The following is a 13,933-nucleotide window of genomic DNA, read 5'->3' as shown; positions in this document are numbered from 1 at the left end:
TGGCAGTTTGGTACCCATTCAGATAAGTTGTTACTGCTCCAAGAAAGTCAATGGATCATGAGAGTGCAATTTTAAGTTATTCTGTTGTGGAAAGAGGAACACAGCCCCCTGCTGGGTCTATCTCATTTGCTCACTCAACCGAGTACAGTGAGATCATATTTTGACTTCAGATACTCCTACCAGTCCCATCTGTTCAGCTCTATCCCAGTTCTATTCCAGTCTAGTGTCACTAGCTCATTCTACCTAATACAGACAGAACATATGTGAAGGGCAAGCCACTTAGGTCCTTAATTTTGAATTATCTTCTGTTTCTCCTTTGTCCCTTTCCACTTTACAAAAAAAGTAATTCTAAATCCTAGAAAAAAAAATTCTAAGCTTGTTTCCTGCCTTTCCTGTAACTAGTCTAGTCCAGATACAGATTTTCTGTAACCTGGACTGTTTGTAAGCTTCTGAGCCCCAAAGCCTTTCTGTTTTGGAGGGAAGCCTTCTAGCTTATCAGTGGGAGTGGTAAGAACTAGGTAGCCTATCTACCTCAAGAGTGGTTTCTGGCCCAGATATTGTAGTTTATTGGCCATTTGGGCATTTTTTCCATCTCTTTCATCCTTCTGGTTTAAAAGCCTGCATTTGCACTTGTTTCCCACCTTTCCTGTAACTAGTCTAGTCCAGATACAGATTTGCTGTATCCAGGACTGTTTGTAAGCTTCTGAGCCCCCAGGCTTTTCTGTGTTGGAGGGAAGCATTCTAGCTTATCAGTGGGAGTGGAAACCACTAGGCAGCCTATCTACCACAAGATCCAGGTACTACAGATTCTTAGTTCTAGCACTTGAATTTGCTTATTTTTGCTTAGCACTTGTTCAGAACTTGTTGTTAGCACTAAATAAGCTACAAATTACTACAGCACTCAACCTTCCTCTTTACCTAGAGGAAAACAGTTTTTGTACTTACTTTCCTCACTTGCTTAGAGAAAAACAGCTCTTATACCCACTTTCGTCACTTGTCTAGAGGAAAGTAGTTTTTTATTCAGGCATGTCCAAGGGGCAGCTCCCAGTGTTCTCTCGAGTCTATCTGATGAATCTGGGCATCTTGGGGCAATGTAACAATTGCCTCATGTACACAGACAACCCTCTCCTCCTACCACCCAACACCACAACCTAAACTTGACAGTCAAGAGGAGAAGGTAAACACTTGCACCACACCACACTCATCACATAGTCCCACTAAACCTATAGCACCAAAATCCATACATAGAAACACAAAAACATTCATGGATGCTCTCAATAACAATCTGCTCAAGCAACAGAGACCTCCAAAGCAGAAACACAAGCAACCTCCACCCCCCCCAACACAACCTAAATGACACATAGCCCACAGACTCAGTGTTCCAATAAACCACAGCCCATAAGGCAAAACAACGTACCCAACACACTACTCATAGGTGACTCTATAGTCAGGTACACTGATGTCCCACTCACCAGACTAAACAAGGAGAAGGTTACTGTCAGCTGCTTGTCAGGTGCCAGGATCCACAACATAACCCACATACTCAGGTCACTCCACAACAAGTACAAATGTGACTCTATCATTGTCCATGTTGGTGTGAATGACCTGAGACGTACCTCCCTTCTTCTTCTTCTTTCGGCTGCTCCCGTTAGGGGTCACCACAGCAGATAAACTGTTTCCATTTATTCCTGTCCTCTGCATCTTGCTCTCTCACACCAACCACCTGCATGTCCTCTCTCACCACATTCATAAACCTTAACTTAGGCTTTCCTCTTTTCCTGTTACCTAGCAGCTTCATCCTTAGCATCTTTTTTCCAATATACTCTGCATCCCTCCTCAGCACATGTCCAAACCAACGTAATCTTGCCTCTCTGGCTTTGTCTCCAAATCTTCCAACCTGGGCTGACCCTCTAATATACTTATTCCTAATCCTGTCCATCCTCGTCACACCCAGTGCAAATCTTAACATCTTCAACTCTGCCATGTCAAGCTGTAACTCCTGCCTTTTTGTCAATGCCACTGTCTCCAACCCATATAACATAGCTGGTCTGACTACTCTCTTGTAGACCTTCCCTTTCAGTCTTACTGGTACTCGTCTGTTACAAATCACTCCTGACACTCTTCTCCACCCACTCCATCCTGCCTGTACTCTCTTCTTCACCTCTCTTCCACACTCACCATTACTCTGAACTGTTGATCCCAAGTACTTAAACTCATTCACCTTCACCACCTCTACTCCCTGCATCCTCACCATTCCTCTATCCTCCCTCTCATTCACACACATATATTCTGTCTTAGTCCTGCTGACCTTCATTCCTCTTCTCTCTAGAGCATATCTCCACCTCTCCAGGGTCTCCTCCACCTGTTCCCTACTCTCACTACAGACCACAATGTCATCTGCAAACATCATAGTCCATGGGGACTCCTGTCTGATCTCGTCTGTCAACCTGTCCATCACTGTTGCAAATAAGAAAGGGCTCAGAGCTGATCCTTGATGTAATCCCACCTCCACCTTAAATGCATCTGTCACTCCCACAGCAGACCTCACTGCTGTCACACTACCCTCGTACATATCCTGTACCACTCTTACATACTTCTCTGACACTCCCGACTTCCTCATACAATACCACAACTCCTCTCTAGGCACCCTGTCATATGCTTTCTCTAAATCCACAAAGACACAATGCAACTCCTTCTGACCTTCTCTGTACTTCTCCATCAACACTCTCAGAGCAAACATTGCATCTGTAGTGCTCTTTCCTGGCATGAAACCATACTGCTGATCACTAATCATCACCTCCCTTCTTAACCTAGCTTCCACTACTCTTTCCCATAACTTCATGCTGTGACTGATCAGTTTAATCCCTCTGTAGTTACTACAGCTATGCACATCACCCTTATTCTTAAAAATTGTACCTCCCTGAACTACATGACATGGAAGAGCTGTCCGATCTTGTACCCCAGGCAGGTATGACCCTAGCCCTGAGTAGCATCCTGCCATTGCCCAGAATGATACCGCAGTACAAGGACAAAATGATTGACTTCAACATTTGGCTAAGCTTCTGGTGTCATTCTAAGGGGATCCAGTATCTGTCTGCCTGGGATGACATGGTCAACAGACCACGATGCTTTGCCAGAGATGGCCTGCACCTGTCACCCCTGGGATTCTGGATACTGGCTAAGGGTCTTGCCACCCCTATAGTGCCTTTTTTAGGCAAGGTTCAAATGACAAATTCACCACTGTAACAGGAACAGGAAAGCAAAAACTGAGGGTAATGCTACTCAGTGCTAAAAGTCTAAATCTCAAAATGCACTCACTCAAGACACTCCTTAAAATGGAGAACATCGATATCTGTGCAGTGACTGAGACCTAGTTCAAGGCTCTAGAGCACACCCCTGCATTACCAGGCTATAACTCATACCACACTTTTTGGCCATCTAACCTGGACCAGAACAACAAAGGCAGAGGTGTGTCCATATTCATTATTGACAAGACTGTAAATAAGAAACTCGGATCGCTGTATAGAATTAAGAACTTCTCCCCCCCCCCATTGCCAAACTTACATAGCACGTACCTTAAGGAACATTGATATGCCCCTAAAAACCCAGGCTGGGTCCTCCCCACTATAACTCATTTTCTTGCTCAAACTGACTATAAATCCTACTCAACTGTAATAAAGTTTAGTTCTCTATCTACCCTCAGAGCAGCTCTAGATAAACAATGAACTGGAATCTCATAATATACATACTTGTCCTTGAACTGAACTGTACTTTTTTTTTTAGTTTTTTCTTCTTAGAAATGTATTTTGTAGACAATACATTAACGAGCATATTTTTTCTGCAACATATAATGCATAATAAACTTATATGAAATTTTTTTTATATTGGACTTTTTTCTCCCTCCGCTGAAAAAAAACATGTATGTATGTCAGACCATCCCGGTCCAACAAATAAATTAAGGATATCCACACATCCAGGCTAGTTGTGCAGCATAATGCATCCGAGATTATCCAAGTGCAACTAACTCTGGGCAAAACTGCAATCCAAATTGTGGCTTGATACAGATTCCCCACCATGCCCCAGGATTCCCACTCCTCTTTTCTTGATATACTGTAAAATATTAGGGTTCAACCAAACACCCTAATAATGGGCGATTTCAACTACCCCACCATTAACTGGGAAAACTACTCATGTACCAACTCCTTTGCTCAACACTTTCTGGAATTCATAAATTCCAATGACCTGGATCAACTTATCCACACCCCCACCAGGGGCAACAATATCCTAGACCTAGTCATTACCAATATGAGTGACCGGTGTTCCACACCTGAAGTCAACTCCTCGTTGGTCAGATCTGACCATAAGCTAATCACCCTAGATATCTGCTTCCCGCCCCCACCCACCATTAAGGAACCACGGTAAAACATTTCTCCAAAGCCAACTTCATGCTTCTTAAGACAGAAGTGGTGAACTTCATGACACCCATGCAGCAGATGGACAATACAGTTATGACTGCTGAATCCTACACAGATGCACTCTATACGCACTTACGTGAGTGCATGGATCGTGCTATCCCAAACAGAACAAAGACGCTATCCTTTGAAAAAGGAAGCCAATCTGGAGGTTCCCTGCCATAAACAAACTCTACAACAGAAGGAAGAAACTGTTGTAAAAGAGAGTAAAATCCCATGAGTGGAGAAGCTCCCTGGTCAGCCTCAGTAAGAAACTGAGATCTCTTATAAGATCCTCAAAAGCTAGCTATGAAAACAAAATCAGCACTGATTCTAAGGGCAACCACAAAGCATTCTATAGCTATGTCAAGAATCTCAATGGCAACACCCAGATCAGCTCTGAGTTACAGCACAACGGCATGAAAATTACACAATCAACTGATATTGCCAACATCCTGGCAGATAGGTTCAGTGCTAACTTTACCACCCCCTCACCCCCTAAAGGGCCCATATCTATACAGGAAGAATGCAGAGTCCCTGTAATCACATCTATGCAGGTAAAAGCTGCACCCTCTAAAACCAAAAACACAGCATCCATGGGACTGGACAACATCCCAAGCTGCATTTTAAATGAACTTCAGAACGAACTGGCTCCCCACCTAAGCACCATGTTCAATCATAGTCTCACATCAGGCTTTGTGCCCACTGAATGGTGCACAGCAACAGTTATCCCACTCCACAAAGGCAGAGCCACCACTGATCCTGGGAACTATCGCCCTATTAGCCTGATGAGCCTGGTGTGCAAGGCCATGGAATGTATCATCATAGAACTCATAAACAAAGACATTGGTAACCTCCAAACTCTGGACCCCACCCAATTAAGGTTTGTGAAAGACAGATCATGCCTTCTGAATCTGATCGACTTCTTTGAGCTAGTCACCAAAGCAGAAGATGAGGGTATCTTGACCTCGCCAAGGCTTTTGACACCATCCCCCATTCTGGAATTATAGCTAAACTAGGTATAAATCCCTACGTCACAAGATGGATTGCCAACTGGCTCACTGACAGAACCCACACTGTAAAAGTTGCAGACTCCAAATCTGACTTCAAACCAGTGACAAGTGGAGTACCACAGGGTTCAGTCCTGGGACCTCTCCTGTTTGGTATCTACTTCTCTGAAGTACAGGCTAACACAGAAGGCCTCTGGCTAATGAAGTTGACAGATGACTGCAATCTAGGAGCCATACTCGAGTTCCCAAATGATGTGGACAGCCTACAGAATGGCCTCACTGAGACAGATGCCTGGTGTCAGAGGCATGGCCTCAAGATCAATGCCAAAAAGTGCATTGTCATCCCCTTTGGTAAAAACTCTGTACCCATGAACTACCACATAAATGGCAGTCTACTTAATAGCAAATGTGTGATAAGAGACCTTGGGACCCAGGTGAACAGCAGTCTCTCCTTTGAAAATCCCATCGCCACAGTAGTCAGGAAATCCTTCTATGTGGCACACCTCATTACAAAAGGGTTCTCATCCAAGAAAAAAGAGGTCATTGTTCCCATCTACTCGGCACTCATTAGACCCATTATAGAGTACAACACCCCTTTAGGAATGTACATCACAAGACATCTGCAGCAGCTGGAAAGGCCACAGAAGTACCTCACAAAGAGGATTACTGGCCTCAAACAGATGCCCTACACTGACTGTCTCAAAACACTTCAGCTTTACTCTGTAGCATATCGCTTACTCCAAGGAGATCTCTGCCTGACATATAAAGCTATGTTAAACCCAGAGCTTTTGGACATGCTAATCTAAAGAAATCCCAATCCCACCGAGCTACACCCTCTGGGGACCTAAACTTTGTCACCACAATAAACAGGACATGCTGGAGGGATAGATTCCTGTCCCAGAGACTTCCTATACTCTGGAACAAGCTACCCATCTATGTCAAGCAAAGTTCCTCATTAGCACTCTTCAAGAAAAATCTTGACGAGTGGATGGGAAATAGGAAATACACCCCGGGGATCACTTCTGTGGTTCTGCTTTACAGAGGCACAGGAAATTAACTTTCTTGGGTGGCGTAAGCCAGGGAACCCTGTTGGCTAGGCTTACTTAGGCCCTTGGGCTGACAGCCTAGTATCTACCTATGAACCGATTTGTTGACCCTGTATACAAGGCACATTTGGAAATCTAACTCCTGCAAGTCTAATTTTATCATCTGTAGCAGGATTATCAAAACCGCCATGACTAACATTGAACCATGATCACAGTTAAGTCAGCTTTGTGACAACAGCATAAAAATACACAATCATGAAGATGTAATGCATTGTTTTGTCCTCTCCCCTAATGGGGGAGCTATGGATGGCAGTTAACTAGCATTTCTTGGCCATGTATCATACAGACCTTGTGCCAATATAAATCCAGAATTCAGACATTGTGCAGTGTACTTTGTGGGCCATCATCCCTCCAAAACCCAGCTATGGGCATACTACCAACTCAAGTTGCTCTGCCAGGGCAGTCCTTGCCACAAAATGGAACACCTTAAGAGTTGCCAGTCATTTGCTTCAGTGCAACAAGGAAAAGCAAACTTATACAATTATGCATTAACAGATTCTTTTAATATGCTGTAGCCCTGGGGAGATTAGCAACGGCAAATGTTGGGAAGTTCATTGCATGAATTTCCACCAAAGTACACAAGTTTGATCACAAGGTACATGCCCAAAATATAGTAAGAAACCAAATGGTTAAATGCTAAGCTAACCTATTCCCCTCAAAGCTGTCCCCATGCACAGTTTTAAAGTTATTTATTCTCTCAATGTTGACCAAGGTTGTATTTTTTTGAAAGGGTACAGACGGAGGAGGAACATAAGTACTGTAATCAGACCACTGGATTCATGTTAGAGCTGCTCCCATGGGCCAAAATGGGTAGCATATAAAACACATTTGTACTGGTCAGAATGATATCTATATTAGTATTTCAGTAAGTTATGGGAAGACAGCAAAGAGTGCAGTGAAAACCTTCACCACTGAGCGATTCTGAACTATGAAGCTTCTTCCTAACTCTGGCTGCCCTTGTCAGATATGGACAAAATGGAGTTACTCAAGACACTTGTGGGTCAGTACTAGGCAACACAGTGAGCAGTTCTGAAGTAGAGATGGATTCCAGCAAAGTTACTTCTGCACGTGAATAGCAACCAATATTTGCAATAGGGGAGTAAATATGCAGATATAAAATCCATCACTAAATTACTCCCCTCTAAGCAGCCAACCATGCATTATACTGGCATTCCCAGCCAACCATGCATTACATTGGAATCCCCAATACATTTTTTGGGATTGGGGAGGTTAAGCTCCAATTAGGAGCTTAGTACAGTTGAACTGCAATTTTAAGTCACAGCACCCAGATATGGTGCTACAGTTCACCCCCACAAGTGTTTACTCCATTTACTTTTACAGGAGGCATACAGCTTGCATCAGTGAAATATTACAAGACAATAAAGTTATGTTCTAACAGAAGAGCGCCAACTGCTACAACCAATACTCAGTTTGATCTACAATTCAATCCACAAATGTGAAAACATGGATATACACTGGAACAGGTTTCAGCTACAGAAAAGAATCTTAAATTACTCAATTACTTAATACGGACTTCATGAGCTTTGGGTGGGGCAACCTCTATTTCTTCAATAGACAGAGAGGCTTGTCTGCTTCCCAATCAACAGCAGCCCTGCATTTTATAACCTGTTAGAGGCAGTTAAAATTAAATACAGTTGAAAACTAAAATCACCACCATTACAGTTTATTAAACAAAACTAATGCCAAAAAACATGTTACACAATATGCCTTGTATGGTACCTTGAGAGGGTTTGGTTTAAAGAGTAAACCAAATGTTTGCAGGGATTTAAAAACGTGAATACAGTTGAGTCTACCAGAGACTGTTTTAATGAACATTTCTTAGACAAGAGCTAAAAATTGGAAGTTTTGCCACGTGTAACATTTAAATTAAAAAGGCTATATTACAATTAGAATCTAGTCAATCCAACTTTAAAGGATACTTTAAAGGACAAGGGTAGAATGTTAGCTAAACTGAGCCCCCATTCTAAAATCCTGAACACCCTTGACCTTCTCTGAGCAGATTGGCTTCATCCCTCACCCCTTAAACAGCCACAAATCCGTACTGCTACTGCTGCAGAACAGTATTACCAGAGAACCCACAGTCTATACTTCCAGCAAGCACTTAAATGCAACACACTTATTCTATCAGAGGTGCAGTGTAGTCCTCCCAAAGCCCCTGAATTTGAACTTTTCCCTGCTGCACCCATCAGCTCTTTACATGGAGCTCAGCCATCTGAGCTCTTTTCTTTACCCAGACAGTAGCCTTGGGCACACAGAAATTCAACATTTCTGCACATGTATGGTTTCCCTAGCTGCAGCACTTAATGCACACTTGACAAACCTTTTCAAGTGCAATCAGGGAGCCAGCCAATTCCAGGCTGAACAATTATATACTGCCTTCTGTTGGTTTCTTGCTGTTACTTGCATTTACATGCAAGCATTAATTATTTATTGTGACCAACTAGTCTTATTACTGTATTGTATTAGGTACAATAAATACACAGACAACTGCTTCCGTTAATATGCATTTTACTATTAGATTTTCCTTTCGGATCTACAAGCATGCAACACAGATGCTGTCAGCTCTCTATAGCAAATTCCCAAAGCTTGTTTATACACACGCATATTTATACCAAAAGTCTGATATTTTTCTCAAAGTCTGATGCATAACAGTTATTTCTTTGTATAACAGTTTTCCTTTGTTCCCTTGTCCTTGGTTCTTTGTAGTTTGATGATCCATGGAAACTCAGTCTTGCATTATCTGAAACGTGGTGTTCCAGCACTATCTGAAACTTGATGTTCTAAGTTTATCTTGCTTGATATTACATCTCTTTACTTCGTTGATGTCCTTCCAGCTGCCATCTCCTCAGTTTATTTTTACAGACTTTGTTTCTCAATAACATACTCCTTTACATGGATGCCAATATCTAATTAAGCTATGCCAGCACACTTACTACTTTCTATTTTTCAACATGTGTATTTCATATCACTCTAGCAGCTTTTTATTCAAGCTAATAATCATGCTAGTGACAGTTACTATTATTCTTTCAGGTCCCCCTTATTTTATTTTTTTGGAGGAATGGACTAAACTTTAGTGAAAGAAAAGACTGCATTTGTTTTGTCAGCATTATTTTTTACAGCATTCACCACTTTGCTCATATTTACAATCATAACTTGTTGAGTTATTGCAACTCTTGGTAACCTGCAGCATATAAAACAATTCCAAGCTGTCATTATTATTATTACCCCCAAAACTACTAACTTAGGATGTATTAACCAATTTAGCAATTTGGTCCCAGATGATGATCATCTTGTGGATATGTCCCACCAATTATGGGCAGTGTCAGCTTCTATTTTTGTCTTTTACTATAAAACACTGGGTTATTTGAAACCACACATAAAAACTGTGGTGCCACTTTAACAAACGTTTTGAAATTTGAAGGCAATATTGTCCATTTACACAACATTTTGTTCAATTTACACATTTAGATACATTAGTACTAAATTGTAATCTGTCTATCAAAGATACTTGTAATGACTTACTAAATAGTAGCATTCTCTTGTGCTTGCAAATGTACAATCTGTGAGATATCTTGTTCTACTAGTTTTTATACCAAGCTCTTTTAAATCTGCAGTTGGTATTTTTAAAACTTGGAAATGTAATATTGAAGTGCAATATTGTTTTTTTGGTATTGTTGTCCTGTCATAGTACAAGTGGATGGTATTTTTACCATTTGATCTGTATGAAGTACTTGCCTGCTACCCAAAATCATAAGTATTTTAACCCATGGTCCTTGTCTTGTATTACTGTGTTGTTTTTACAAATAAACAGTATTGGTAGAAATCATACCCTTTTTTCCCCTGTTGAGTTTATTCTTATTTTTGTGTTATTGTCTACACACTGTGACATTTTTGCATGATGTCTTTTCTTGTCAGAATTGTTAACATTTATGAGGTAATGTTTAGCATCTAATAGAGATAGAGCTGTTTACTGAAATGTTTATGTCAGTCTTTGATTCTTTCTCTACTTGTATGTATCAGCTAACCATGCTGTTATATTTGTATTAAATGTTATCCTCCCAAAGGTACATGCTGTATACTTTTTACAACTGAAATTGTCTTGTGTTCTATTTTGTGTAGCATTTTCCTAACTAAGTTTTATTTGTTAAATATTGTAATTCCCTCTGCTTTGATGTTCAGAGTGATGCAAATGAAATGCAGATGTCTGTGTTGAATACTGTGTGCCTTGTCTCACAGCTGCATATTTACCTATAGTCCTTGAAGCATGTTCCAGACAATGAACATTCAGCTTGTCTCGAGCTGTACCAGAATATATATATATGCTAGCAAACAGAAATACATGTATTTAACTAACTATATTATTTCTACATATATTATAGCAACAGATGTGTATATGCATCTAACTAGCAAATAGATGTGCACATGCATTTTTACATTTTTAAATATATCTATCACATTATACAGTCCCTCTATTTTAATTTAAATAAAAACTGTTTACATTATTTTGTACTTTTTAAGTTATATTGCTATTAACTAGAAACACACTGGGAAACAAAACCTTTAGTTTTCTTTTGATACAGCAACTTAACACAGTTTTATATTGTCAACACAGTGATGACAGCCATTACTATTAGAACTGGATGAATTTGAATATGACTCTATACAGTGATGTCCTATACAGTAATTTATTGACAATGCTTGAGGATTTTATTGCAAAGGCATTGCAGTCTTGTTTTTTGAAAAAAAAAAAACATGTCACAAATGTCAAGCTTTGACTTGTTACTCTATTTACATAGATAAAACGTTTACTATATACTGTACAGAATACACTTGCTTGTACAGATTGTTTTTGCATTTGTACATACATGGCTGTAATGTACACTCAGTCCAGTTTTTAAACCTAGCATTAAACTGAAGCCTACTAATTACATTACTTGAAACATTAAATGTATTTTTGGTATTACCACTTTGCACTTTTATTTGAGTCCCTTTTGCAGTACTGTTTACACAGTTAGTGTAAAACTGAAAGTATGCACTTCCCCCTGTAGTATACATAATTTTATTGTAGTATTGTTTATTTGCTTTATGCTGTGAGAATAGAATGTATGCTTGCCCTTTGTCTGTTACCTAGACTGACACACTTTGGTCTTACACATTTGCTTTTTGATTTGATAATTTTTTGGCCATTTTCAAAAACAGAAAATATTTTTATAAAGCTTTTGCTGTTGCCTATACTGTCAAAGTTGTAGTAGGAATTGCTTTTGCCCATTTTGAAAAGATGTTTACTGTTACTGCTAGCTATTTGTACCCTCCCTTTTTGTAAACAGACCTGCATAATTTGACTTAACTGCATACCATAGCCCATGTACTGACTGCACTTGGTATAGTATTTACTTACAGACTTTTGTTCTTTTTGCTTAATGCTCTACGTGAATACTAAACAATAATGTTTTAGAAAAACGTAAGCCATTTGGCCTGGTGACCAGTCTTGTTTTCTTGCCCTTATAAATTTCAGTACCAGTAACATTTTATCTTATGCAACATTTCTTGTAACTACTCATTCCAGCCTGGAAAAATTTGAGCTCACATTACTTACTTTTTTTTCTTTCTGTGCATTCTAGACGCTTAACCTTTAACTCCTTTAGCACTTACTTGTACCTTCAGTCATTCATTAATATACTTGCAACTTGATATTAGAATGCAGTTGTAAAACACTTAAACATTAGTAACTTGCCTATCTGTACATAATATTGCTTTTGAATTCTGTGCTTGCTGGAGTCTGTGCTATTTTTTATGCTATTATACAATTACAAAATATTGTAAGAAACAAAAGAGATATTGACTTAACTAACACATGCTTAAAATAAATATATTTACATAATTTACATTTGCTGTTGTCTATGTGCTGCTGCACTTTAGGTGAAAAGAAAATACATGCATGTCAGTCTTGTGACATCATGGGCAGGATTCACGAAGGCTTGCACGGAGTGTAAGAGACATGCAACACTCCATGCAAGCCTCGCAATCCAGGAACAGCCCTAAACTCCGTGTAAGAGACCAGCTAAAACGTCTCTTACACGGACTGGGCGTGGACATGCTAAATACCTCACTTGCATCTGAACGGTATGCAAATGAGGTATATTAGCGATCCGAAGCAGAAACCAGTCCGTGTAGGAGCGTTTTGGCTGCAGAAATGTACTCAGTTGACAACTGAGTACATTTCTACAAAATCCACAGCGGGCGATGTCAGCTCAAAAAGGTTGCATATGATTCAGGCAGCATGCCAATGGCCAAATATGTGGCCATTGGCAAGATAACCCGATGCAAAAATATTAAAAATATAATTTTTTCGGGCGACGCCATGTTTAAACCCAGCGCAGGCCCGCGCAAACGGGCTGCGATGTATAAAACCATGAAAAAGAAGGTTATAAACCCACAAATGTGGGTTTCATGCAATACATGGAATGATAATGCAGGGACCAGCAGACTAAAACCAACATGGCCACCGTGTAGTGGTTGCTAAGGGGGGAAGCTGAGTTTAAGACATGCAACTAAGCATTAGTAGGCAATCTCATGTAAATGAGGGTTCGGATACTGAATCTCACAGTCACATACCAAATGAGCACAGTCTGAGTAGTGTAAGAGATACAAAAGGGGGAGGAATAGAGTAGGAGATAGGTGACATCACAGGGGGGAATGGTAGAAAGAAATGCAGTTCATTGGAGGCCAGTGTAACATGACAGATGACAGGCACAGATCATGGAAAGAGGTGTGCCACTAGATAAGTCATGGAAAGTCAAGAAATGGAAGGTGTACACTGTAACCTACACCAAAGTTTCTTGCTGGCCGTGCATGCACACGTGTGCACGCCATGAAGGGTGAGTAGGACAGTGTGCGCGCGTGTAAGGCAGTGTGAGCATGTGGGAGCATGTTGGGAGATGTTTAACACTGTTTGCGGGTGTGCATGCGTGTAAGGCAGGCTGAGTATGTTGGAGGCTGTTGGCAGACGTGTAACAGTGTTTGCGCGGGTGTACGCGCGTTTAAACCCGAATAAGTAGATTCTGAACCATGTAAGCACGTGTGCACGCGTGTAATCCACTGTGAGCGTGTTTCAGATAGTATGCAAGTTGCTCCCCCTGAGGAAACACAGAGGAAAAAGGAAGCAACAGAATTAATCGGAAGCTAGCAGGGATAACTGCTGAAGCTAGCAGGTGAAAACAATTAGAAGCAGGCAATTACACAGGCAGAATAGTAGCCCAGCCCAGCACTTAAAACTCTTCAAACTGTAGTGCAGGATGTTTCCATTAAGAGACACTGCAAGACGGGAGTAAGCTAATAGAAGTGA

General features: G+C 40.6%; 1 protein-coding gene across 2 annotated transcripts in view; it reads left to right on the top strand.

Annotated features, from left to right (window-relative positions):
* The window catches only part of PKD2 (polycystin 2, transient receptor potential cation channel), a 922,997-nt gene that overhangs the window by 455,108 nt on the left and 453,956 nt on the right, over positions 1 to 13,933 (top strand). The window lies entirely within an intron of this gene.

The sequence above is a fragment of the Protopterus annectens genome, chromosome 2.part0 (assembly GCF_019279795.1).
Source record: "Protopterus annectens isolate FY-2018-M chromosome 2.part0, PAN1.0, whole genome shotgun sequence".
NCBI classification, from domain to species: Eukaryota; Metazoa; Chordata; order Ceratodontiformes; family Protopteridae; genus Protopterus; species Protopterus annectens.
This window is presented reverse-complemented; position numbering and strand designations above follow the sequence as displayed.